The sequence below is a fragment of the Acomys russatus genome, chromosome 4 (genome assembly GCF_903995435.1).
Source record: "Acomys russatus chromosome 4, mAcoRus1.1, whole genome shotgun sequence".
Classification (NCBI taxonomy): Eukaryota; Metazoa; Chordata; class Mammalia; order Rodentia; family Muridae; genus Acomys; species Acomys russatus.
In genome coordinates, this window is record NC_067140.1 from 24299725 (window position 1) to 24327614 (window position 27890).

Consider the following 27890-nt stretch of genomic DNA (forward strand, 5'->3'; position numbering starts at 1 on the left):
CTGTGACAGCAAGTAGCATGGGCTCATTAAGTAGCAAAGCCTCAGAACTTCTGCAAGAGTAAAGCCAGCTTCTAGGACACATGCTGCCATGCGCCCTCTGCCGGGCGTCTGGCAGAAGGCACACATACAAGTTAGCTCAGTCTCAGCTGCAGCCTTCTCAGCGACTGCCAGAGGAAGCCATGGACCCCTATCTCCCAAAAGGAAGAGCATGTTGCTAGGTTGTATCTCTACTAGGGCCAAGTTTTAGAAATAGATGTAAATATTCATCCATTAAAGGGCATTGCATAATCATTATATAATTTTATAGAAATTACATACATCAGTGTTAAGGCATGGTGGTACCTGACTTTAATTCCAGCATTCCAGAGACAGAAGCAGGTGAAAACTAGCCTGTTACATAGTGGGTTTCAAGCCAGTCAGGGTTACATAATGGGACTCTGTCTCAAAGAAAAACATCAGCTTAGTTATGACCATGTCCGCTTTTGTTGTTGTCGTTGTTGTTTTGTTTTTTGAGACAGGGTTTCTTTGTGTAGCCTTGGCTACCCTGGACTCCCTTAGTAGAGCAGGCTGGCCTCAAACTCACAGCGGTCCACCTGCCTCTGCCTTCTGAGTGCTGGGATTAAAGGCGTATGCCACCATGCTGTGCAGGGAAGAAATTTCTTAAAGTTAATTGACAGCCTCAAGCCGTGAAGTTCCATCTCTTAGAAGCAGAATTGAGACGTGGATCAAGAGGACAACATCTCGTTCAGAACTGTGTGGTTCTGCGTAAGTTTCCCTAAAGGAAGCGCTGGAACTATTGGCTCTCTCCAGTTTAACTGGCTGGATATGCGCTCTCTGCCCTTGACCGTTCTTCTGGCATACAGACATGTTGCCAGGCTTAGCCCGCAAGAGTGGTTGCAGTTGGAACTTTTTTCCTTGAAAGTTTAGTTTTACTATGAATCAAAAGGAAGCTGGGCCAGTTCAGTGACTTTTATTTACAAACGCACTTAAACACATGCCAGTTTGGTACTAAGTAAATATAAAAGCATGAACACGCGCAGACAGGGTGCACACGTGGAATCATATACAAGGCAGATTTTAGGCACCAAGACTTTGAGTGTTACTATTGAGCATTGGGATTATAGCTCCTGCTCTCCTCACTGAGGAAAGAAAGGAAATGACTCCCAGATATGCAAACACATATGCATATTATTTTTACATGTAGTCCAGTCTCAATCAAAACCTAACATCGAAAAGTTTCATATTAAGAGAATTTTAAAACAGAAATCATATGATTTTTATGTCACCCATGACTATTACAAAAAAATACAATTATAATTAGCATATATTTACTTAGAATTTTCTTGGAAGGAAATGCCACCAAAATCTATGTCTATAACATTAAATTTTGTAACTTAATGAAATCTTTATCTTATGACTCCAATGAATTTTTTTAAAACAAGGAATTAGCATTTTAAAGTTTTATGAAATATTTAATAGGCCCAAGATATCATTTTAATGGGCTTTAGAAGTTCAGAGTGCTCATATCTGTAAGGCAGTTTTCATCAGGACTTTTACTCACATTTATAAATCTGCACATGGGCATTTTAATTGGGCATGCCGCAGATAAAAATAATACTTTCAGCACACAATAAAAGTGAATAAAAAAGCTGAAGTGGTTCTTCCAGTATGTTTGGACTGCTTACGACATCTAGGGTATCGGCCCTTATGAGGGTGTTCCCTGGAAAAGCAACAGAGTAGCAATGCTTCCGGGAAATTCTTGTGTTGCCAGCGGCATTTACAAATACTTAACAAAAGGACCCAAGTTAAAATGCATGCAGATTAGCCAAGCAAGGGACAAGGGACAGTAACCAGCAGTGCCTGAAGCTGGCTTTCAGCAAGAGCCCCTGGGAATGCTGGTGGGGGGGTGTAGTGGGGTGGGGTGGGGGGCTGGGGGTGTTGGGGGGGGGGAGGGAACTACCTCCACAGCCTGAGGCGCTCCCCTGTGTTCTAGGGACCTTGACTCAGGGCCACCCACACAGGGATCCAAGCTTCAATACTGCAAGAAGGTTTGGGGTTATCTGACATAATAAAAGATGTGTTAGCGTAGGCTTAAAATGGGAAATAAAGGTTTAGGAGGCTAGACTGTGACTGTGGATGAGGAGAGAACAACCAGGCATGGTGGTACTTAGCTCAGCACTCAGGTGGCCAAAGCAGGCAGGTCTCTGAGGATGGTCTAGTCTGCAGAATGAGTTGCAGGCCGGCCCAGGGATAGTGTGGGGTCGGGGAGAGCAGTTCCCATCGAATGTTCACTTGTCCTGGGATGTGAGCTGTAGAGGCAAGGCCCGGCCAATGCCTTGTGTATTATCTTCAATTTTTCATATCTTGTGTACGGCTTGGGGAGCAGGCAGCAACATGGCTCAGTGGGTCAAGACTGATCACACAAACTCCATCTTTGGACCCACGCAAAGGTTTGTGAAATGAAACCCAACTCTAAGTTGTCCTGTCCTCCTCAACACCTCCCCCTCTCCCTGCAACAAATACATGTAAAATCATTTTGAAAGTATTTTCCCATTTAAATCTCACAGAGGCTTTCATAAGGTCCATGTCCCCAGTCACTCCACCATCTCTCCGAGTGAGTTCCTGGTATTCCCCTAGGCATGGAAACCTGTCCAGGCTCCCAGGAACCCCAAGTCCTCGGGAGACTCTTCTTTTCTTATGTAAAGATCAGGTACATTCTGTTCCAAACTAGAACCCAGCCCCTCTCCTCTCTCAGGATTGCTGGTCCTTTTCAGGGGATTGGGTGTGGGTGGGTGCAGACTGTGTGTGGTGACCCCCACAGCAGCCCGACACAAGACAGAGCTCTGCTCACCATGATCAGAGTTAACTACATCCTCAAGCTCTCCCACGTTTCTTCTCACCCTGAGGATGCTGGGGCAGGAGGACAGGGGTCAGAGCATGGCCACAGGGAGTAAAGGTGGTAACTGCATCACTGCTGTGCTTGAAGCCTGCACAACCCTCCTCAGCTCTGGGTCCCTGCATGGAGGAGCACCATCTTCTGGACAAGCCATGCTCCTTAGAGCTGTGCTCCACAGTCCTGCTCAATAGTCCCTGATAACCGGTTGCATGGTCAGCTGGCCAGGCCACCCCTGTCCCTCCTTGTACCGCCCAAACAGACACCACAAAAGAACCACAGATCTCTTTCCCACAAGCCTCACCTGCCTTGTGCCTTGTGGTGGTATTGTTATTTTTATTATTATTATTATTATTATTATTATTATTATTATTATTATTATTATTATTATTTAAATTTTGTTTTTATTGATACAGAGGGCTTCATGTAGCTCAGGCTGACCTTGAACTCTTAGCTGTCCTCCTGCCTCAGCCACCAATGCTCAGATTACAGTTATGTCCCGTGACATACACCAAGCATAGTCTCTAAGTTTATGTGTGGTTAGTATTGTCAACGCTACAGGGTCAAAAATCAACCAGCAGGAAGGCCTCTGAGCACACCTGTGGGAGATTATCTAAATTTTGTTAATTGATGTGGGAAGGCCTGTCCACTGTGGGCGGCACCATTCCCTGGCTGGGCTGCTGCTCTGTATAAACATAGAAAGGGAACTGGGCAGCAGCACCCACTCATTACCTTCTGTCCCAACCATGGATTTCTGGATTGCTACTGCCCTGAACCTCACCCTTGGCCTCACTCCCAGAAAAGATGGACTATACCTTCTAACTGGGAGGGAGAATAAATCCTTCCTCCATAAATTGCTTTTGTCAGGGCGGCCTTTATTACAGCAACATGAAAGTAAGACATCACATAATCCATGTAAGGAGACATTGATGCTTGTTTATCTCCCAAACATCTCCTGGCACGTAGTGTGTCTCCACACTCCTATCCTGATCTCTGTGGAAACCCCTGTGTGGTGGAGGCAAGGTCAGGAAGTGCAGGTCAAGGCAGAGGACCAGGAAAGAAGCTCAGATTGCATATGATCTTCCAAAAATGCCTGTGTCCCTCTAGTGGCCAAAAGGAGAATTGCACAGGATTTCAACTTCACCCAACCTGAAGCAGGTGCCCAGGGTAGGGGGACCAAGGGCCTCCTGCACATTGCTGATGGAGCCTTGCACACAGACCCTGCACTCTGACACATCACGTCGATGGAACCTGAGGCTCAGTTCCCAGTTTTTGTTTTATGTTGGGATGTAATTATTTTTATCCCTAGATATGGTAAGAAAATGCAAACTTCTCTGGGGTTTGGTTTTGAGACAAGGTCTCACCATGGAAGCCAGGATGATCTTCAAATCTTAATTTTCCTGCCCCAGTCTCCCAGGTCTGGGATCACACAGCTGAGCCACCACACACTCCAGTTAATGCTTTTAGTACCAGGTCTGTGCTAACAGCCGAGACACGCTTAGCACAGTGATGAGAGGCAGCCAATGCTCGCAAAGGTGCAACAGAGAAGAAGCCAAGTATATGGCCACCTGAGGAGCTCCACCTACCTCAGGACCTGGGGCTCTGCCCTCTGGGTGGCATCAATTTTCCCTTTTTATCCCCCAAGTGTTGAGTTTGGTGTGGCCACCTGCGTCCACAGGGTATAGTTCCTCATTGAAAGAGATGGAAACCAAACCTGAGAAGAAAAAAAAGCTTGCTCATGTCCATTGTAGGTGCCAGGTTCCAGACTGGTGAGTTACCCACGTCTCTTCCTCCTCAGGACAACAGAATGAGTTGGGGCTTGTGGCTGCCTCATTGTACAGAGGTGGGCATGAGGTTCAGCAACTCATACACACACACACACACACACACACACACACACACACACACACCCTCTGGCCCTTACCATGACCCCACCTTATCTTACTAGACTGGGCTCCTCGTTCCTCCTAGCCGCTGGCCCCATGTCCTCAGAAAGGCTGCCAGGTACCACAGACAGGTACCTTACCCCAGTTCTCTTATGTGGGATGGTCCCAAAGAGTGAGGACTGAGTGCCATTGCCTGTGACCTCACCCCAGTGACATCTCCTTGAATTTGCTTTGGCGACTCTTCAAAGCCTTGCACATTCCCAGGTTCCCCTCCCAAGGTGCTCGACAGTGGCCCTGTTGGTGGTTGGTGACTTCATCTGTGCCACTGTAGTCAGGTCCTTCCTGCCCTTGCTCAGTGAGAACAAGTGCCCGGACGAGTGTGAGGTTGACTACTCAGAGCCCACTGCTCAGGAAAAGGAGCGCTGGCTGTGAGGAGCTGACCTGGGGTCGAGGGGTTGGAAACCAGAATGTGGGAGCAGAGTCCAGACAAAAGTGATGGTGCAAGTGCCACTGGGGAGAACTGGAACCTTCCTTGATCCTGCATGTCGCCCAGCCAAGAGGGATAGCTCTGCCACCCTGGAGACCCAATCTGTGATACCCAGGCTTTATGGATGCACTGTTAACGTTTTGTTGTTGTTGCTTTGTTTTTTAGTTTTTGAGATGTGGTTTCTCTGGGTAGCCCTGGATGTTCTGAAACTCTCTCTGTGTAGACCAGGCTGACCTCAAACTCAGAGATCTGCCCACCTCTGCCTCTGGAGTGCTGGGGTGCACACCACATCTGGCTGCAGTTAAAGTTCTTAAGTCTGACTGCCACCAGGGCCACTCCAGGGTCGTGGCCACTCTACTCTAAGGCATTATCCAGGTCCCCAAGGGGAGAGTCAGTTTTTCTGGAGTCTGAAGTGTGGCTAATTATTGTTGTAAGAAAGCCAGAGCAGAGAGGCTGACAGCAAGTGCAAGAGCAGAGGATGATGGGAGCAGAGATTCAAGGGGAAGGAGCAGAAGAGAGGAAGATTCTGAGGCAGGATGGAGAAGGCCTTTGATGGGCTGGATCACCTGGGAAAGGGCCCTCAGACGCCTGTGGTGTCTCTGTGGAAATTACAACACAGAGCAGAGAACTAAGACCAAAGAAGAAACCATGCAGAAGGAAGAAGAAGCCAGAAGGCCCTGCTTCGCCACACAGTCTTAAATCCCCTTCCCTCAGTGTCCCTCCTTTCTGTTTAATTCCTGTCAGCTGGTTACTTGCTCCACCTCTTGACCTAGGCTTAACTTTATTCAGCTCTTGGATTAGAGCGGTGTGCTAGGGCAGAGACACACCATTACCACCTGTTTACTATAAATTGAAAGTTCTCAGATTGAAAGTGTGTGTTAGGGCTGAGCCACTCCACAACTAGAAACAGGTTTTTACAGTTCACAGTGGGATCAAATATCCTGCAGCACTTCTGATGCCTTGACGTTCACAACATGAATTGTACCTGGAACTAAAATAAACCCTTCTTGCTGTTTTTTTGTTTGTTTGTTTGTTTGGTTGGTTTTTTTTTTTTTTTTTTTTTTGGGGGGGGGGGGGTCAGGGTATTTTTATCACAGCAACCGAAACAATAACTAAGACAGTTGTGTCTTTGTTCACACACGTCCTGCTCCACTGATTTCTTCGTGTTATAGAAGATTTCTTCTTGTTCTTGTGGGGAATGTCAAGATAAGGTGTACCTGCAAATAGAGGACTCAGACATAAAATAAATAAATAAACCTTAAAAATTAAAAGGCAAGTAACTTGTTTCTGTTTAGAAGCTTGTCTGGACTCTAGCTCCCTCTGTCGTTTGCCTGCAGCATTGCATGCATGTTTTCTCACAAAGGCCTCTTTGGCAATGTGTGTGGTTTTGAGTCTGCATCTCTTTGGGGCTTCCTATTCCATCTTGCTCATAGCTCACCTGTTTCTATATTCAAACCCCTCGGGTTAGCTTTCTGGTTTACATCCCCAATGGCTTTAGTGTCTCAATAACAAACATCTCTGTCGGTTTTTAAGATCACAAGAGGGTTTCCTACCCATGACAGTTCTCTGTCTTGACCTTTGACTTCTGAGCTGTCAAGGATTCTCTTGGTTCCACATATTCATGGTTTTGGAGTGTAGGCTCAACTTTCTTAACCAATATATTTTATTAACAACTTAGTGACCGAGCATACGTCACTTACAACCCAACTAACCAAAACAACAGGAAATGAGGATTAATGGACACAATAACAAAACCATAAGGATATCAGTTCCGAGGAACGATTCTCCTGGCACAATCTGCAGGATTTCTTCTGCTGGAACCTAGAGTAACCAGAACCCAGAACCTCAGCAGGCGCCGGAGCCCCGAAGCCTTCCCTCGTGCGGTTCTCTCTAGGAGCGTCTCGAAGTGCAGCGATGAACAGCCAAAACTACCCCAAGTCTCCAAAAAGCCCCGCCTCCAGTTCTGGGCTCATTTATATATCTCCTCCCAGAGTTTGTTCACGGGATCTTTTCATCTGGCAACAATCAAGCTCCCGCACAAGGTGGTCGGTCTTCTAGTGGATTAACCTCACCTGTTCTCTCACAAGACTGTTCTGATCCCACACTTAGAATCCTAAAACACAGGTTTATCTCTCCTTCATTGGAGCTCACCCTCCCTCCACCACATGGCCTTCGCAGCATCCTCTCACACAGACACGGGTGCTTGCCCCACCCCCATAGCTCCTTGTAGATTACACCACTTGCCTTGGTCTTTGCCGGATTTGACAGTGCCTTCAAATAATTTTCATCTATTCATGTCTCACTTTCCAAAAGTTTCTCCTTTGCCTTTTGTTCGTCTTCTGTTCTAGTTGACAACGATGGTTTGTTTGTTTGTTTGTTTGTTTGTTTTTCTTCCTCACTGTGTTCTATTGCTATGAAGAGACACCATGCCCATGGCAACTCTTATCAAAGAAAACATCTCCTTGGGTCTGGCTGACAGTTTCAGAGGTTTAGTTCATTATCACCGTGGCAGGAAGCATGGCGGCATGCAGGCAGACATACCGGAGACAGGCAACAGGAAGCAAGAGCCACTGGGCCTGCCTTGAGCTTTTGAAACTCCAAAGCCCACCCCCACCCCACCCCCGCTGTGACACACTTTCTCCAACAAAGCCACACCCCCTACTCCTGCTCAAGCAGTGCCACTCTGAATGACAGAGCACTCAAATATAGGTGCCTGTGAGGGCCATTCTTATTCAAACCACCACAGTAGGGTAAGACACTCTTGTAAATTCTGCTCCACATTTCCAGAGCCTCCAGGTTAAGTCACCAGTTTTGTCCCTCACCAAACACATTGCTTTGAGTAAACAAAGCTAAGTAGGTATCATGTGGTTGCATAATTGCTTTCCGGAAGCTTGACTACAGGGGATACTGCACACAAAGACCTTAGCTTTCTGAGTTCCTCCCTGGGAACAATATAAGGAGACACAGACATCAAGGTCAGCTCATTTCCCCTGCTCCCAAGTTCATTCCCACAGTCCCCAGAGGAGTTGCCTGCATGGCTGTGTTGGGGAACCTGTCTGTCCCATGGGTTATGGGCTCCTAACGACTCCTCTGGAAGCTCTGACTAGGATAGAACAGACCATATGGCCACAGGAGGGCAGAGAAAGCCCCACACGCCTGGGGCAAAGAACCACTCCTACCTTGGAGATCCTGGAAGTCATGGCTTCTCTCTGGATCATGTTCAGGTTTTGGGTGTCTCTCTCCTGAACTAAGCAGAGCAATGTCTGTGATCTCTAATGAGTCCTAGACTTAGAACGATACCCTGCCATGAGCCTGCAGCTTGCACCGTGTAGAGATCAACTAGGCGGGTCTCATTAGCATGGACTCACCTGTCCTGATTTCATAGATTCCTGTTGGCCACAGCCAGAAGGAGGGCCTGTCCCCCACAGGTGGCGCTGAGTCTTGTTGCTCATGAATCTGAGTCCTGATTTCTCTAGGACTCCATTCAGAGGACACGTTCACGTAGCCAGAGACGACCGACACCACCCGTGTCACATGTGGGCAGATGCATCAGAACCTTTACATGAGGCTCTCCACATGCATGGTCCTCATGAACAGACAGACAGACATCTGGGACAGAGTGTGGTAGGGCCAATTTCAGGGTTCCATCTATGTGTGGACCCCTATGTAAGAGTCTGGTGACAAGGACCAGGCTGTTTGATCTGGATAGTGGGGCCAGCGCTGGGGGTGCTCACAATGAATTCTTAACATGAGCAGATCTGTTGGTCACCACTAGTGTGTGCATCACTGTGAAGGAAGTACAGGAACCTACTGGGAAAATGAGCAACGTGACCCACTGGAATGAGCACCAAGTCCTGGGCAGAGCAATACTGAGGGTGCATCTGATGTCCTGTCGTCCCTCAATTCCTTTTTCTGGGTCCCCGACTCTGTTAAGCAGCATCAGCAGTCAATCCCACGCTCTTTCTCCCTGCCTCAGCCCAGGCTGCAAGGCACTTGTCCTATACTGTAGCTTCTGAAATGATTCCTCAGCTATTGAACACTTCCTAAAGTCGTTTTGGGCTTAGTTTAAGATGTTTTCAAGCTGGGTGTGGTAGCGCACGCCTTTAATCCCAGCACTCGGGAGGCAGAGGCGGGCTGATTGCTGTGAGTTCGAGGCCAGCCTGGTCTACAAAGGGAGTCCAGGACAGCCAAAGCTAACACAGAGAGACCCTGTCTCGAAAAACAAACAAACAAAAAAAAGATTATGTTTTCAAATTTTTGGGTCATACCTCCTGTTGAGAGGACTTCCAGTTCCTCCCAAATATCCATTCAGTATTGTCAGTTGCTCTCACGTCACACTACATAAACACTTGGGAGCCTCGGCCTCTAAGTGGAAGCCATGGGCACTATGGCCTCTCCTCTGAAGGACTCCCACGCCACATACAGGGTCCGTTGTTAGCCCAAGGCTGGCTGTAGCCAAGTGAGTGGCATCTCCTCCATTAGATGCTAGCACCTAATGTACCCACTGTGCTCTGTCTACATCTTTTACCCAGTGACCACAAGCAAAAATCAAGTGGGTTGAATGTGCTCTATTTGGGAGAAATAGTTTGGTTTTTTTCATAGAATAGAAAGATGAAAAGTTGAAGCGCGTGACTTTCCGTTGTTCTGCATTTGGCAGGAACCTGGACTTCTTCAGCTCGAGTCCCGTCGAGCATGAGACCAGAAGTGCACACTCTAGGGCAGAAAAAGGTGAAGGTCAGGGTCCCTAGTCAGGTGGCCAGGAAGGCCTGGCCTGGGCGAGTCAGTGCCTCCTTCCTGAGCAGCTGGTACAGAGGCTCACTTGCAGCTCCGAAACTGAGAGAGGCACCTGGTTTTGCCTGGGTGGCCAAAATGGCTGCTTCGAGAACATTCAGCCACTCGCTCCCGCAGATGGGCACTGTGGTGGGCAGAGTGACGCTAGAAAGATGGTGGCAGAGATCCATGCTGACATGCCGGTGAATGGCGGAAGCTCACAGCACCCAGCAGCATGTGGCTGACTGACAGGTGTCCAGCGATGAAGTCTTCAGAGAGAAGAGGAGCCCTTCCTTCCCCAGAATAAAGGATGAGTATCAGATGACCTTTGATGAGACAGATGATGCTGGCCCGTTTATTTCATGTGAAATAAGGACTTATAGGCCTTGGGCAGTGAAAGGGGTTTTGAGGGTGAATGTGTTTGATTTGCTGGGGCTAGGGGAGCCAGGGATATCTCATTTACATGTAACAACATAGCCCTATCAAAAAAGGGGGAAGCAGTAGTTAATTGTCCTATGGGTGGGGGAAGAACTCCAGGTATGGTTAAAGGTCATTGATTGAGAGCCAAGACACCAAGACATCTCATTAGCATGGGGTGAGTGTTTCCAGGAACCCCCAGGTACATACTGAATGAGTTTCTTATGAGGAAAGGGTTGGGCTTGTAATCTCCCTGAGGGCTATGTGACTCTCCTTAGACTATCTAGGGTTCCCAGATGAGGTGCAGAGGGAACCCAGCTGATAAAGGGAGTCCATCACCTTATAGCAAGCTCAGAGGCCATGTGGAAATGCCAGACTTCATCCTTAACAGAGGGTCCCACGGCTACTGCACACCAAGTCTGAGGTGCCTTCTCTGCCTTCCGTTCTGAGGCTCGTGGAGGGCGCCAGCTGCTCAGCCTCAGCAGAACCCTCAGCGTCATTCATGGACAGACACATCGTACTTCACCCAAACTGGAGGCACACACCGAGGCCTGTAGTCTGTAGGTTATGCAAAGCATTCCACTTAGCAAAGAACTGATTACGCTTATTTCACCTGCTACATTCACGCCAACAGGAGCACATCAGTAGAAATGTTGTTGACATCTCTTCCTAAGTTCTCAGCCAGTTTTCAGCTCTTCACACACATCCATGGATTTGTGCAGATGGGGGCTGAATATGCAGACTTGGGGGGCAATAAGAGAAGGGAAGGGTAAGGACACTAGAGAGTGAGAGGGTGGCCAGCCACATGAGCCCTAGAAAGGGGGTGTCCACAGCTTTCCAGATGAAGAAACAAATTATCAGTGTGCCGGCATCTGCTATCTCCACCCTCAAGTTTCCATCCTGCCTTAGACTTCTTAGACTTTTGAGTCATTTTCTTTCACACACACACACACACACACACACACACACACACACACACACACACACATGTTTGCATAAAAAGGAAAATTATAGTGACTGTGTTAGCTACATTCCTAGAAGAATTCAGAATCTGTTCTGGATGACATGCAAAGTAGCACCATTAGAAATTCAGCTTGAAAAAGTCCTATTTCTCTACAAATATAGTTAGTAAATTGTCCAATTCCTCCCCCCTGTCGTCTGTGTGATTGCTTTTATTTTCCTCTGGCTGTCGCCCAGTCTTGGTACCCGTCCTCACAAATCTGTCAACATGTGTGAAAGGCTGAACATACTCACTGAGAAATTAAGAAATAAATGTCACAATATTTTTTAACAGTAGCAGTACATGTCTATTGGTATGAATGTGTTAGATGAAAAAAATTTAAGTAGAACCCTTTTTATTTTTTGATAAATTTCACAAACTCCAAGATATTCAGTGCGCTCCTACTTGCCCGGTTCTGCAGGACTGTGTCAGTGGCCTCTGTGACACCAGGACTGCGATTCTCGGCAGAAACAACCTAAGTGGGGGAAGATGGATTCGGACTCAGGATTTTCAATCTGTCACAGCGGGCGGGGGGGTGGAGGGGTGGGGAGCGGGGGGGGGGGGGGGAGGCAAAGGGAGTGTGTGGTGGGCACTGTTCACACCACAGTGGACAAGTTAGGAGAGAGTAATGTAGGGCCCAGGAGGAATAAATAAACTGTGAAACCCTGTCCCATAACGACGCGCGAGGGCGGAAGGTTGTACGCGGGTCCACCAAAGACAGCAGCAGCTGGCAACCACGTGTGAAAACATGGACCCATGGGGAACACGTCAGATTCCAACTGTAAGACAATTGACAGGATTCACTTTAAACACATGTAACTTTTCATTTCTCTCATTCCTATGAAAAAACATGTAGCTAGAACCTAAGGAAGGGGGGGATTCATTTTGGCTCTCGGTTCACGAGCGCAGTCAGCTAGGAGTGTTCAGCAGCACAACTTGGCAGCATCATCCACAAGACACTGGTTTTGAAGGCAGGAAAGATGTAAAGCTCAGTGTGCGCATTCTTCCTTCATGGTTTCAGAGAGCTGCTGGGGCTGAAATGTGGTCTCTCACTTCCTGTGTGGCGGCCTTTGCTCCCTGCCCTCGGGATGCTGAGATGGCTGTTCTTGGTTGTCAGCTTGACTACATCTGGAATTAATGAGCTAGGGGGAGGGGGAGGGGTGGAGCACACCTTTAATTTCAGCACTCAGGGAGGCAGAGGCAGGCAGATCTCTGTGAGTTCGAGGCCAGTCTGGTCTACCAAGTAAGTCTAGGATAGCCAAGGCTACAAGAGAAACCCTGTCTTGAAAAACTCAAAAACAAAACAAAACAACCCAACAACAACAGCCAAAAATGAAGGGCACACCTGTGAGGGATCTTTGCTTAATTTGAAGTAAGAAGATCCACTTCCAATCTGGATCTTTGAGATAAACTGCCAGCTTAAGGCTTCCACCCTCGCCGGCCATATTAAAAGCAGCTTATGTTGAACCATTGAACAGTTGTTTTCAAAGACCAAGCAACCCCTTAGTCTCCTTCATAAAGTGCTCAGCAGGAGCCTTGGTCGTAACATCCTTTCTTTCTTTTTTTTTTTTGGTTTTTCAAGACAGGGTTTCTCTATGTAGCCTTGGCTGTCCTGGACTCGCTTTGTAGACCAGGCTGGCCTCGAACTCACAGCGATCCGCCTGCCTCTGCCGCCCGAGTGCTGGGATTAAAGGCATGCGCCACCACACCCGGCTGTAACATCGTTTCTTAGTGATTGTATTTATTTTTCTTTCTGTTCTACTTCCTCTGTTTCACTGTAGACTGCCTAAGAGTTATCAGTGATAACCATTTCCACAGACTCAATATTATATTTTTTCCCCCCAGGGAAGAAGTGAATCTATTACCTTTTTAATTTAGGAGTGCATAATCAAAGGCAGAGAGAGACACCTAGGAGAGGGCAGCATGAAGCCGGCCAGACTGAACTGGGCCCTGTGAGGAGAGACAGACAGGGAGAGCAAGAGCAGAGCCACTGACCAAGAGGCGTGGCCTGAGCCAAGAGACTGGCTAAGAGGGTAAAGGGAAGACAAAAAGGCCAGAAGAGTAGGGAACCGAAATGACTAGATTGTTGCGGTTAATTTACCCGTATGACCTAATAATGTTTATTATTAGTCCTATAATTATTATTACGGTGGTATTTTCTAACCCACTAGCAATCAAGACACAGACACCTGTTATATTTTGAAATAGCCTCAGTTAACCTGGGGCAGGGCAGATATTAATGCCCTAAACTAATTCTCATAGCGGGGCAGGTATCCGATACCTGCCCCAATTCCTTGCCATCTGCTCCTATTAATTTCTATCAAGCCACCTCCCATCCATAATCCCAAATACTTGCTAATTATCATTATCTGAGCCAAGTCTCCATCCACACCGGCCATGTGCTTCTCCTCCACCTAACCCATGATGGCGCAGCCTCCTTCTTCCTCTCCTCTCCTCAGGTCTCTCTCCTCCCAAGAGTCTCTCTCTCTCCCCAAGCCCTGGAAACTTAGCCATTCCTATTCCATTTGCCCTGCCCAGGTGTGATGGCCTTTTTTAGTGGTCAAACGGGTTAGGTTCTTAGGCAAAGTACAGGTGGGGCAGAGATAGCAAGCAGTAATTAGAATCAAAATACATCAGACCAACCTGGAACACTAGATTATACAGGGAAGGGCTCTGGGGAAAGGGCAGGTCAGCTCCTGGGCTGTAGAGTTCAAGGAGTGGGTAGGGTATACCAGCCTTACCCTGTTACAAGAGGGACTGAGGGACCTCAGCCATTTGTCCCAGGTCTGAGACCTACCATGCCAGCCTTTCTGTTGATAGTAAATGACCAGGGTGATGTAATCTTTTCTACGAATATTTCCTGGTGACATTGGAGCATCTTTATTGAGGATGTAAGAGATCTGGAGTGCTGGCCAAGTCTGGGACGAGCAGAATGTTTCACTTGCTATCCAGGCTCTTTGGGACCATCTGGGAACAGAGAAGTACAGGTCACTTTGGAGCCATCTGTAATACAGATTCCAAAGGAACACCTGGGGCTGTGGAATTGCTGGAGCAGCCTGCAGTTGATTTAAAAGCTGCAGAGACAGGCTAGGGGCAGAGCATAGAGTTAAGGAGTTAGGGGAATGTTTTTATCTTGAGCTTACCTTTGAAACTTCCAGGTCTTAATAGTTGGGAGAGGGAATCCCAAAATCAGGGAAAGGGGGAGAGATCCCACCCCCAGGAACAGGCAGTAGGTTGCTCAGACTCTTGGTTGACAGGAGGATTTACCTGGGCTCCCTTTGATCTATGGCAGGTGGATCCAAGTCAACTCCTTGAAGTTAGAAGAATTTTTTTAAGTTAACAAAAAGAGAGAAAAAAATCATAGATATGTTAACATTATCACTGTTTGTGACCCATAAAAAGCAGTGGACTCATGCCTCTGAGTCACAGTAAAAGCTTGGCAACTCCAAAATAATCTGGGTTACAAGCATGAACACACTTTCCAGAGGACATATAGATTGGACAGTTTTTTTTTTTGTTTGTTTGGTTTTTTTTGTTTTTGTTATTGTTTTTTTTTTTTCACAATGAGAAGCATTTTTAAGTGTAAACTTAGAAGCCAACCAAAGGTGAATTAAATTTTTGTGCTATGAAAGTTTGACTACGAAAGTCACAGTTTTTCCAGGGCTAGAATAAAACCATAAATCTTAGTGTAACAATAGCATATCAAGGGAAAGAAACATGAACCATTTATTTTAACTTTTCTTAGACCTTCAGAACTTTTAAACTTCTTAAAAAAGCCGATCACTCGCCATGAGACACAGGCGGCTGATTACAAAGAGCAGTCGCTGTAAAGCAAGTTCCTTTAAACAAGGGAATAGTACAAAATTACTTTGAAAACTATTCTGTGAGTTTGCTGTACCCAGATCACAAGAACCCAAAAAAAAGACCACCAGGACTCGATGCCGATGCAGGACCTTTAATTGACTCGAGCTGGCCTCTGACCAGTCACCAACACAGTGGTATCCAGAAAGAGCCTCAAAGTTTAAGCTGAGGGTAAGTGTATAGGTTCCTATCCCTCCCAGCGCCCCAAAGCAGGGGAGTTCCAGCCTGGCAAGTGCCTATTGGTTGAGTAACATAAGGCGGTCTAATGTCTAATGTCTAAAGGTGACAGGCTGCGGAAAAAGGGGCCAAGGCGGCCCATAGCGTAGCCTCTTTGTTCTCTTTGATCACTACGTTGTCCAGGGAAGTGTCTGGTTTCTTAGTAACCCTATCTCCAGTGGGCAGGAAGGAATGTGGCCATAAAACTGAGTCTTTTATCAACCCTATCTCTGGTGGGACCCTTCGGGTCAGTCACTAGGCAACACTATCTTTAGTGGGGTTCTTCTTTGCAGCTGGCCAGACTATCTCCTATAGGCCTATTTCTTTCTTTTTTTATTATTCAGATTACATCTCAATTGTTATCCCCTTACTTGTATCCTCCCATTCCTCCCTTCCTCCCTCTTTCACCCTATTTCCCTCCCCTAGGTCTGTAACAGAAGGGGACCCCCTCCCCCACCATATCGTCACAGGTAGGCCTATTTCTTAACTTTTGCCCCAGTAACCCTGAAATCCAATTTTAGTTCTTCCGGTATCTCAAGTTTCTCAATTTTTAATGTCTGGCAACAAGGTAAACTGTCTTTCTCCACTGGAAACCTAGTAGATCCAGCAAAGTGAGGGCTGAGGCCTGACTTTTACATATGTAGAGAGGGCACCTGTAAACATAGTGGGAGGAGCTGGTATGCTTGCTGCTGGTAAACCTACAGCTAGCTGTCAATATCATCAGAGATCGGAGAAAGATAAACTATAGCTGGAGCTTTAATCCAAGTGGCCTAGGTGTCAGTGAAAATGACAGACACTTCCCTAGATGGTTGCCTTCCCCTCCTGTGGTCCGGATGGCTGGGTAGTCATGGTAGGCCTGTAGTTCTCATATAGAACAACATTTCATCTTCAGCTGCTGTTTTTTTAAAAATCAAAATCATTCAATTTCACCAGTAAATACTCATGTTGTTTTTGATTTAAGAGTAGGTAGGTCTATTAATGTTTTTTATTAGGCTTATAATTATTACAGCATTATTATCTAACCAACTATCACAATCAATACAGACACGGATACCTGATAGATTTTAGAATAGCCTTCTTTCACCTGGGGTATGGCAGGTATTGCCTCCTAAGCTATCTTTACCTCCCAAATCTCTATACCATGACATCTGTTCTAATAATTTCTATCTGGGCTACCTCCCATCCATAATTCCAAAACACTTGGTAATTCTGGCCTGCTTTCTTGCATCCATGACAATCCAGTCATGTGTTTCTTTCCATGCTAACCCACCCATGGCATCTCTGCTCTCTTCTTCCTCCAATACCTGTCTGTTTCCTTTCCCAAAGCCAGAAAACCTTCGCCGTGCCTACCTTGCTCCAGCCTTGCCCAGGTATCGGCTTTTTATTGGTCAAACAGGAGTAATTTTTTAGGCAAGGTTTACACAACAAGGACAGGTGTATGTGTTGATGTTAATTTTATAAAACTGTATTTGTTTCTCTTGGCTTATTTCTTAACCCATCTTAGGGTCTGGGTGATCTGCTGAAGAAAGACTGAAAGACCCCCGAAGGGAGACCCTCACTCAAGCCTCGAGATGGCACGCACCCAAAGACACACAAACGACCGTCTTGCTGTAAACGCACGAGGTAGTTTATTGGCGGAGCTCCGGGTCGACATGTATCTCACACAGGAGACAGAGTGGTCGACCCAGAAACCCAGGGGTTTGGGGTTTATTCATATAAAGTCGGGGGGAGCGGGAAGTTTTGGCACGGCCACACACGATTGGTTGTTTCAAACATTTGAACATCATCAAATTGTGTAGGCAGATCTGGGGTAAGGTCAGACTTAATCACACGGGAATTCAGAACCCGAGGGTAGATGTTTATCTGAGCTAACGACACATCTGGTTAAACTCAAACCTGGAACATTGTGTGCGGGCTTCAAGGGGGAATTAGGCAAACACCATAAGATCGGATGAGGGGTCTTGGCTCATTACTCACTCGACCATGCCAGGTACCTGTTTCTCTCAGGAATTTGTCCTTGTGTACCCTCCCTATCTTTTATGGCCAGTGGTCCCTGGAACACTCAATAGGCCTTTGTCTCCCAGCTCCGCATTCTTTGTGGCTTATCATCTGGGACCTTGGGCTAGCATACCTGCCGACCTGCACTTATGAGTTAGAGAGCTGAGAGCTCTGCTGTTCTGGTTGCTTTAATGCTAATTAAAAATTTTCCCTTTCATAAAATTTTCCCTTTCAAGACCCCCCCCCCAAGGCAGTATGCAAAAACAAAGAGTGTTTTTATTCCAGCATGCTAAGATCACCTCTCCCTTCTAGAAGGTAACCCCGAAATAAGCACAGAGGCTCAATTTATAGACATTTGGAGTTATTTATGGCAAGCTTTAATTGATTGGTCAGAATTGAGTCCAAGTGTACAAAGGGATTCCGGATTGGCTGTTTGTTTGGTTACTGGGGCCTTTTTGAGTCACTGAGGTTTTAGCTCTTACTCAGGAGTTGGGTGGGGCCAGCTGTGTTCTTTACCAAGGCCATGAAGTAATTAAAACATGGCATCTAGTCCTTTTGTTATACAAGCTGATTAGTTACCCATGAGCCATCCATGGGCCGTCCATAACTTGTGGTTTTTCCAGGAATTGTTAGAAACTTGGCCTAGTTAGGCAGAGTGAAAACCTGAAGCCTGCCATGGAGTTGGTTTAGTCAAGCAAACTGGGGTCTTTGGGGAGTTTGGGGTCCCTGGGAGAGGGTCCCTACAACCAGGCCATCACACAAATGATTGAGATGCTTTATATTTGTTTTCAAGTAAGCTTTACAACACAATCTTGAACAGTTTAAGTCCATTCTTAACCCTCTGTTTTATCCTATTTCCAGCTTTGCCACAATTCCCAAGTTACTTGTTTCTTAGTTCTTTCTTTGCTCCAGCTAAATCTTCTTCATCTCTCCTGCATCTGTGCCTGTGGCTGAATCCCCTGACTCCATCCCCTACTTCCTCGTCTAGTTCCTCCTCCACTGGCTGGCAGGAAGTCCAGCCCTATTCTCTCCCCTTGCTCATCAACTGCCTGTAAGCTGCTTTGTTGACATATCAGGGAGTCAACTTGGGAGCAGAGTTTATACAACATTTAGAGAGAAAATTCTCAGAACAAAGCTTGCAGAAATCAGCATGGGAACTACATAATAACCTTAGGCCAACATATATGTGAGAATGTGCTTGTCTGGGCAGCAACTAGATCTTGGGAGCCAGTAATTATCATTAGAATACATATCACCAGACCAAATCCCAACAGACTCAGGAGCCAGATGCTGGGGTGAAAGTCTGCTAGCTTAGAGAGGCAGAGAAAGCACCCAGCTGACCTTCCTTCTTAGCAGACACCCACCTGCAAAAAAGCTCTCCTCCTCCACACCATTTCAAAAACTCCTCAAACTGAATGCCCCTCCCTTCTCCTTCCTGTGCATCTCTCTATCCATCCCCCTGACCTCCTCTAACTCTGTTTTTTTCACTGTTCATGCCATGTCAGCTGGTTACCTGCTCTGCCTCTTGACCTATGGTTGACTTTATTTAATCCTGTTTACAATATTCAAGCAGAAAGCTCTTGAAGTAAAGGTGTGTGATAGGGCTGAGCCACACCACAACTAGAAACAGGTTTTTTTCCCAGTAAATACACAATCTTGGGGGTCATAATGTGATCAAATATCCTGCAACAAGCTGCCACAAGCAGCAGGCTTCCCTTTGTCAGACTCAAGTGTGAGAGATCTTCCTATGGGAGAGGAACTTGGGACACTGAAACTACTGTGACCAGGCAGAGTAGGGCAATCGACCCACAGCTTGGGCAGAGCCCTGAAGGTAGGCGAGGCATGAGGCATTTTTCCAAGTTGTTAGTGTTGCCACAATTCAGGTGTTGTTGTGCCTTTGGAGAATATAGGGTTCCCACCAGGAAGGAGCATGTCTTTATAATGGAAAAAATTTTTTATTAAACATTTTATATATCATAATCAGCAGACCTATGAAGACTTTGAGGACCATCTATCTACTAAGTTTATATGATTTTAGGCTTACCCTTGAAAAGATATACAGGAAACAAAATTAAGCTTGGTTGCTAAGTGAATACTTTACAAATTAGTAGCTTATATAAAACTGGGATTTTATAGATTTATCCCTGTTAAGCTTGACTCTTATATTTTTGAGTTAAAGATTTAATTGAAAATCTTTTAGCACTGAAATAAAACATTAAATTATAAATACAGTAAAATTTAAACCATAAATTCAGTTTATAGGGAGGCTGGGAACTTTCCTGATCCTTTTTATAGTGCACCATTATAGAACATTACAGGGTTTGTGTGTGTGTGAGACTCAGTTTATCCAAATAGCTAAAGCTTAACAAATCGAGGAACGACAAAGGAGCTAGACAAATATTACTGTGAACCTGAGCAGACCTTAGGAATGTATAAATCTTTTTCATCAAATGCACCTTATTTATCAACATATGTTCTTATCTAAACTTTGTAGAAGCCTGGTGTTGAAGAGTTAGCAAAGTACCACGTAGGTGTAAATCTCTTAAGTCAGCTTTAGTTAATCTTAGTAGACCTTTAAAAACCTTACATTTTCATCATCATACAAAAATCCACACCAAGCCAAAATACTTTAGAGACAGAGACCTGTTGTTTTCTTAGTCTACAAGAAGACACATATGATATGGAGAGATCTCAGAAGGACAGAGAAGTTTTATAATTGTTGCTTTATGCCATGTAGTCATCTTAAGATGGGGAAGTCACATGGTATGTGCTCTTTGACCTTATCATGTTGGGTTTGGAGTGGAAGCCAAGAAAACTCACTTCTGACACAGAAGCTTAAGATGAAAGCTTTATTTTCTGAGCTCAGGGAGGTGGTAAGTTCGGAATCTTAACCTCATCCTTGAGGGGAAGTTTATTGTATATTTGAAAGTGAAAACCACAATTAGCTCAAATACGGGGGTAGATGGGGGAACAGGGTGGTCAGCTCTGACTCAAGTTATTTTCCTAGCAAGAAGTTCTAGCTGACCTTGAAAGTATGCCTGGCAGTTGGGGGCAGCTGGGCTTATGGTTGGAAAATTTCTGGGAACAGGGCCAGAGTTTTTCATTGAACATAAACATAGTTTATGGTCAACCTGATCTTGTATAGAGATTCATTTACACCAGTAACGAGCTGAGATGAAGTGGCTGGTGGGGCTGAAATAAAAAATATCTATAGTTATGCTACCCAAAAGGAGCAGGCCTTAACAAGCAAAGATGGCTGCCAGTTATGTCGTTGCTTCCATCTTTGATGAGGTCACCAGTCAAGATGGAGGCAAATCACATGGCTACTGTTTAAAACATGTTTACCTAGTAGATCTATTTTTTTTTTTAAACAAAAGTTAAACCCGTTACATATACAGTATATTCTAAAGCAGAGTGGAGTCATAGATATAGTATGTTGTAACAAATCAAAAGTACCAATGTATAGATTTTTAATTATAAGCCTTTTCTGGCCGGGCGTGGTGGCGCATGCCTTAATCCCAGCACTCGGGAGGCAGAGGCAGGCGGATCACTCTGAGTTCAAGGCCAGCCTGGTCTACAAAGTGAGTCCAGAATGGCCAAGGCTACACAGAGAAACCCTGTCTCGAGAAACAAAAAAAAAAAAAAGAAAAAAAAAAAATATATATATATATATAAGCCTTTTGTTATAAGTTTTAAACTAAATATTGCTATAGATTTTATAGATGTTTTTAACCTTACCCAAATGAACTTACAAATCCTGTGACAGAATTTAGAGCATAGTTTTAAGAGTTTTGGGGCTGGAGGGATGGCTCAGTGGCTAAGAGCACTGTCTGCTCTTCCGGAGGTCCTGAGTTCAATTCCCAGCAACCACATGGTGGCTCACAGCCATCTGTAATGCGATCTGGTGCCCTCTTCTAGTGTGCATAGAGACAGTGTACTCATATACATAAAATAAATAAATCTTTAAAAAAAAAAAGAGTTTTGGGGGTTTTGTTTGTTTTTGTTTTGTTTTTTGAGAGCCAAAGTGCAGAGAAGTTGTTGAGATAAAAGATATTTAGGAATGGGAAGTTGAGGAAACACAGAGCAAACTAAGTTTAGATATAAGAGATTTTGGGAAGCCAGGTGTGGTGGCACACTCCTTTAATCCCAGCACTCAGGAGGCAGAGGCAGGAAGATCTCCGTGAGTTTGAGGCCAATATGGTCTATAGAGTGAGTCCCAGGACAGCCAATACTACACAGCGAAATCCTGTCTCAGAAAACCAAAACCCAACCAATCCAAACTGAAAGAGAGAGAGAGAGAGAGAGAGAGAGAGAGAGAGAGAGAAGAGAAGAGAAGAGAAGAGAAGAGAAGAGAAGAGAAGAGAAGAGGAGAGGAGAGGAGAGGAGATTTTGAGATTATTTGTTCAGTGACAAAACTATTACAGTTTGTGTGAATTTGGAACTCGAGTGTGCCCGTCTTGGCCACTGACCGGTACTGAGGCCAAAGCTATAGTAATAAAATGTGAGTCCACGAAGAACGAGAGAAAAGATTGAGAAAAAAGCTCTCCACTTGAGGGAATTTCTGTAACCACCAAGAGAGAGCACTAGTGGGCCCAACAGGTGTAGCCTTAGATTAGCTGCAGGAGGAGGAGGAGGAGAGACTAGGACAGAGACAGAGCAGGCAGCACCAAGTGGGGAGAGAAATGTTTAGGAGGAAGCTGAGAGCAGAGGTTGTGGGACTGTAGGTGGGTGTTGGACCCTGCTGTTAAGGTCAAAGTCTGGTATGAGCTTGGTTCCAAAATGACAGACTCCCCTTCTCTACCTCTCCACCTGATCTGGGGAAACCCCAGATCCTCTGAGGAGTGTCATCTATCCCTCAGGGAGATTACAGGCCCAACCTTTTCCTAATAAGAAGAAACCCTTTCAGTACGCATCTGGGGATTCCTGTATGTTAATGACATGTCTTGGCACCTTAGCTTTCAATCAATGGCCTTTTCCATACCTCTACCCTTACCTAGAGTTCTTACCCCCACCCATAGGATAATTAAGTACTTTGTTTCCCTTTCTTATGATAAGAGTACGCTGTTGCATGAAGTATCCCAGGCACTCCTAGCCCAGCAAATCAAACACATTTACCCCCCAAACTCCTCCCTCTGCCCAAAGTTTATAAAGTCCCTGACTCATGGAATAAACTCTCTCTCTCTCTCTCTCTCTCCCTCTCCCTCTCCCTCTCCCTCTCCCTCTCCCTCTCCCTCTCCCTCTCCCTCCCTCCTTCCCTCCCCCCATTTCTCCATGACACTCACCATTTACTCTGGGGAAATAAGGGCTTTCCCCCCAGAGAATTTGCCACCATCTTTCTCATGTAGTTCTGCCCACCGCAATGCCTGCCTGTGAAGGTGACAGACCGGTTGTTCTCGAAGCAGCCGTTCTGTCTGCCCGAACCAAGCCAAGCTCCCACCAGTGCTTCTCCGTTGTGGACCTCGGAGCTTCCATTACTGGCTGTTCCTAAGCAGCCACCGACTCAGGCTGAGTCAAGCTGGGCCACCTGGCTCAGGTTTCGGAGCCCTGAGTTTCCTGCTGTCAACCGGCCTGGTGCTGGCAGTTCAGCTAAAAGGAGCGGTAACACTTACTTCTGAGAAATCTTTTCTCCTGCATCTGCAGCTGAACAGATCTCCTGGCACGGATCTCAGTTCCGTGTTTCCGTGTTCCACCCTTCTAGGCCCAGAGACCTGAGTTCTTGAGAGAGGCAGAACCTTTGACCTCTTGCTTAACCCTTTTCTGTCTGGAAACTGAGGTAGCCCTGACCTTCTGGTAGAGGAGCATGCACTTCAGGCTTGGTGCTCAAGGGGGCCTGAGCTTCCCAGGAGAGTTTCTGACAAGGCCTAGGCTCCCATCGAATGCTGACAGAATGCTGACGGCGGGTGGGAGCTGAGAGATAAGAGAACAGAGTAGCGAAGGGGCAGACAGGCTTAAAGAAGATGCAGAGGAGAGCTGCGAGGGACCAGGGTTGCCAAGCATCACAGAAGGAAAACAAGTGCAGAGAAGCTGGGCAAGGAAAGGCTCACATGGCAGGCGGAGAGATGCTCACCATTTACTCTGGGGAAATAAGGGCTTTTCCCTTATATGCCATAGTGGGACAGCAGGTGGCGCTGCAGTTTCTAGGTGGAAGAGACAACCTGCTACTACAAGAGAGAGGAAGGAAGGAAAGGGGTCCCAGGTTGCTGCAGGCAGGACTGGAGCTCCCAGGGGAGGTGAGAGGAGCTCAGGTGGATAACGTGTCCTGGGGCATGAAGTTCCACCTGGGGCACATCCAGGTGGGAATGGGAAATGTTGGCTCTGTTTTTTAACAATTAAACTTATTATAAAACCCAACTATCTTACACAAGAGGGAAAAAAGGTTAAAGGGAAACAAGAGTGAACCTTCCAGTATCCCTTCCATGGGACGGGTGCCTAGCTGTCTCTGGCTTGGGCACTGGTCCGGCCTGTTCACTGATCCTTTTCCCCATCCACGTGTGCTCGAGCTCAGTCTGAACCTGCTGCCTTCTCTCGTCCTTGCTGCCTGTCTGTCTCTCACGTGCAAGGGCTGCTCTCCTCTTCCCAATGAGGGTCGATTGGAAACACAATAATCCGGGTGGAATTCCACACCCCCCCCATCTGCTTTCTGAATTCCCAGTCTCCTTTCTGAATTCCCAGTCTGCTTTCTGAATTCCAGGCCCAGGATGGCTCCACCCAGTCTGTCTCAAGGTTAATCTCAGGGAGTATCTGTGGTGTCTCCAAGAACAAAGCCAGCCGAGACATCTTTCACCTGTGACAAAGCTTATAATCCTTCTCACAGGGAAACTTATTAGAGAGTGAAAAAAAGTGTTCTAAATCACAGAGGAAAGGCATCCCTTGTCCTTGTGATTGGAGACCACTGGGGGCGAGAGCAACTTCCTGGCACATGGGTAGAGCTTTTATAGTGAAAGAAGACAAAGCTGGAAGCCCCACAATGGAGAAAGAGAGGGAAGAGAGCAGGAGAGAAGGGAGATGTCCCCGTGGATGTAGCCAGAGATATGGCAGGATACAGGAACCAGATAAACACCTACAGACTGTAGGGTGTCCACATGGATGGCGTAGCAGGCCAGAGCCCAGAGAGACACACAGAGAGCAAAGTGGAGGGGAGAAGGAGCCGAGAATGCAGGCTCTAGGGTTTGGGGTTGGATGTGATGGATGGAAGGAACTAGCAGAAACAAAGGATCTGTCCATACCTTAGGAGGGGCGCATCAGCAGCGTGCCTCAGAGGAGCCGAGTTCCTTGGAAGGGAACTTGTTTCTGTACCTTCCTTGGTTTTGGCACCAGATGAATAAAAAGAAGAAATTAAAAAGTAAAGGGCATGATCACTCCTAGGCACGGTGGAGGAGAAAGCCTATTGTACATAAAAGAGAGAGCACTGTGAGGGGCAGCGACACCTTGGAGAGCCCAGAGTGGACATGGCCAGACTGAGCTGGGCCATGTGAGGAGAGAGGGGGAGGAAGAGGAAGAGCTGAGGCACCAAGCAAGAGGGGTGGTCTGGGCCAAGAGACTGACCAGAAAGGTAAAAGGGAGACTGAAAGGCTGGGTAACCAAAATGACTGGATTACATAGGGAAGGGCAGCCCATCCCCTGGACTGGAGAGTTCACGGTAGGGGGTGGGTATACCAGCCATACCCTGTAACAAGTAGGGACTGAAGGATGCTGGGAGAACCAGGCTGCCAGATCCACTTTGAAGTGTAAAATAGGCACCTTAGCTGGTTGTACAGGTTTGAGACCTACCAGGCCCAAGTGTTAAGACAGAGGCAGAAAGGAGCCTGCTTCCTTGCCAAATTATCACAGAGCCATCTCTAGCCCAGTTGCTAATATTGTTCCTCTGTGAGGTTCTTGAGTGGGACCTCCACGGTCCACAGTGTTCTCAACACTGCTGCCTTCCAAGCGCCTACTAGGATGCTAAGCTCTGCTTACAGCAGTCAATCACTTTTCCAGTCCAAAAATTACTAAGTCTTCCACAGTCCTTCAAAAGCAGCAATGTCAGGTCCTTCAGAGCAATACCTGCCTCCTGGTACCCAGCCCCATACTCTTTGATGTGATGAAAAGTCTGTGAAAGAAGCAGCTACTTGGATTTCCTGTTCTCTAGGGAGAGCTCTTAGTGGTGGTGGAGGCAGGACAAGGCTGGTGCAGAAAGCTGAGACATCACTTCTCCAGCCACATTCAGAAAACACAGAGATAACTGAAAGGAGGGGGGGGGCTATGAATGCTACCCCCACCCGCGGTGACCTCACTTCTTCCAGCAAGCCTCCGCCTCCTAAAGGCCCCTCAAAGAGCATCATCAATTGGGGACCACGTTCTTAAACACTCCAGCCTCTGGGAGTGGGACATTTTTTCCCATTCAAACCACCATAATAGCATTTTCAATTTTTAAATAGCTTTTTTAAATTTTTTATTTTTCAGTTAGCCCCTTTATACAAGGAGTGATGCAGCACCTGCTGTGGTGTTTTCACAACCACTGCCAGGAAGTTTAGGCCAGAAGCACCAGCCTTTTCCCTCCCCCAGCCCGTTCTTTCAGTGATCCTATCAATGGGTCGTTATTTTTGTTAATTCACCGGCAAGTGTAGTCAGTCCTTGAAAGACCTTGGTAATTGTCCCATTACCTGAGATGTTATTGGGAATAAAGGGCAAATCCCCCACTGAGGACGCCACAAACATCCCCTTCTTTGTCAGCCTCATACCAAGCAAGGTCCCGTTCTCTCAAGCCTTGTAGCTGGTGGTTCCCAGCTGGCTAGACAGGATCATTGCAGGCAGACTTGATACATCTTTGTTGATTATAATAGTTAATAACTCTACATTCCTGCTTACTGTTAGCCCTAGAAGGATATGGATGGTTTTAATTCTATAGCAATTTGGTTTCTGTTAGGTTTCAAACTCTGGGATAGATGGCTGAGGTGCCTGTTCCATATATCAAAGTGGACCTGGCTTCCAGGTTCTCCCAGCATCCCTCAGTCCCTGCCTGTGACAGGGCCCTCCTGGTTGGCACACCCTGTCTTCTCTCCCCCCCCCCCCCCCCCTCTTACTTCCCTTCTCCCCTCTCCTCACACAGCCCAGCTCAGTCTGGTCGTGTCCACTCTGCACTCTCCAGATGTCCCTGCCTCCGCCTATGCTCTCCACATAATAAACCATCTCCACCACCCATATCATACCTTTTTATTTATTTATTTTTTTATTTATCTTGTACCTAAACCTGGGTCCAGTCATATTCCTTTTCTTTTTATATTTTTATTTTTTTCCTGTTCAGTTTCTGGCCTTAAACTGTTTGGAACAGCCCTGGGGACTCTTAGAAAGTCAGTGTAGTTATCTAAGACCCTACAGTACCTACACCTTTTTAACCCAGGGTTGGCTTCGCTAAGGCTCGACTTCTCCTTGAAGGTATCAATTGAGCCAGCTCACCGAGCCTATACCAGCTGGGTGGCAGGCTTGAGCGATGGCTGAAAGGCTCCCCTGCCCACAGCACTGCCCTCTGTCAAACTGCGAGGCACCGAGTGCCCTTTGGTGCTTGAGACAGTCAGGACATGGGCACAAGCTCCAAGATCTCCCTTGGGTGACAGAATCTATCTCCTGCCATGTGAGAGCAATTTACTCACCTCACTGAGAAACAGGGGACTCCAGAGGGCCAGGCTACACAGCTGGGAACAGGAGCAACAGCCTCTGAAGCCTTATTTCCCCTGGAGTCTTTATCCAGAAACAAGGACCAAGTCATTACCCTGACTGGGCCTGTGTCCAAGCTGAGAGGAAAGCCTACTCCCTGTGCCTGGGGGTGTCCTCCCTGCAAGCATAGCAGGCACTCCTGCAGAGCCTGTGTTCTTTCTTAGGATCTGCTTTCGTTTCTAAGGCCTGTCCATCCTTTCTTGCTTGCTTTTGATTCTCATGATGTTAACATTTCACAGCCCTGGTGACCAGGTTTCCACTACACTAATTGCAAAGCCAATAGGAAAGTGATATGGAGCGATTTCCTGAACATTTTCCATCCTACTTGGAAAAGATTCGTTGTACAGTAGAGCTTTAATGTGAGTACCTTAGACTGACGCCTGGAGTTGAGCCAGCTGAGAGGTCCCCACGAGGAGACTGGGAGTCTGGAGGCTGGTGCAACAGTGTTTCTTTCTAAATTCTGGACTAGATACATTCTTTCAGTTGGAAATATTTTTGTTTAGAATTCAGTTTAAAACCTCCAGCCTGACCAGTTTTCTTATCACCAAGCTTTCCCTTTGGGTGTTGGCTGGGGTATATGTAGGAAGTCTCCCCTTCAGCAGTCCTTTTGGTTTATCTTTGTTTTCTAAAGTCACACCCCCCTACACACACACACACACACACACACAC